The following is a 360-nucleotide window of genomic DNA, read 5'->3' as shown; positions in this document are numbered from 1 at the left end:
CTCCTGGGCGCCTCCCTAGGGAGGTGGTCCAGGCACGTCCAGCTGGGAGGAGTCCTTAGGGAAGACCCAGGACTAGGTGGAGGAAGTATATCTCCAACCTGGCCTGAGAACGCATCAGGATGCCCCAGTCGGAGCTGGGAAGTTTGGAGTCCCCTGCTGGAGCTGCGGCCCCCGCGACCCGATACCGGTCAAGTGGACAAAGATGGACGGATGGATGAATGGATGTATGAATGGGCATCCTGATTTCAGTGACAATTAGACAACAGCAGGCTTTTTTTTCTGGCCAAATCGTCAGTTTTGCCACCTAAAATGCCACCTGTCGCTAGCAAATGAAAACAGCCCTAGCTAAATAGATAATTA

At 53.3% G+C, this 360-nt stretch overlaps 1 long non-coding RNA gene across 1 annotated transcript in view; it reads left to right on the top strand.

Moving 5' to 3' along the window:
* Positions 1-97, top strand: part of LOC116690571 (uncharacterized) — a 17,014-nt gene extending 16,917 nt beyond the window's left edge. Inside the window, exon 3 of the long non-coding RNA XR_004332292.1 lies at positions 87-97. This is a non-coding gene — a long non-coding RNA (uncharacterized LOC116690571). The remainder of the gene's footprint in view (positions 1-86) is intronic.
* The last annotated feature ends 263 nt before the right edge of the window (positions 98-360 follow it).

Source organism: Etheostoma spectabile, chromosome 6 (assembly GCF_008692095.1).
Source record: "Etheostoma spectabile isolate EspeVRDwgs_2016 chromosome 6, UIUC_Espe_1.0, whole genome shotgun sequence".
Classification (NCBI taxonomy): Eukaryota; Metazoa; Chordata; class Actinopteri; order Perciformes; family Percidae; genus Etheostoma; species Etheostoma spectabile.
The sequence above is the reverse complement of the archived record's forward strand: the minus strand, read 5'-3'. Positions and strand labels throughout refer to the sequence as shown.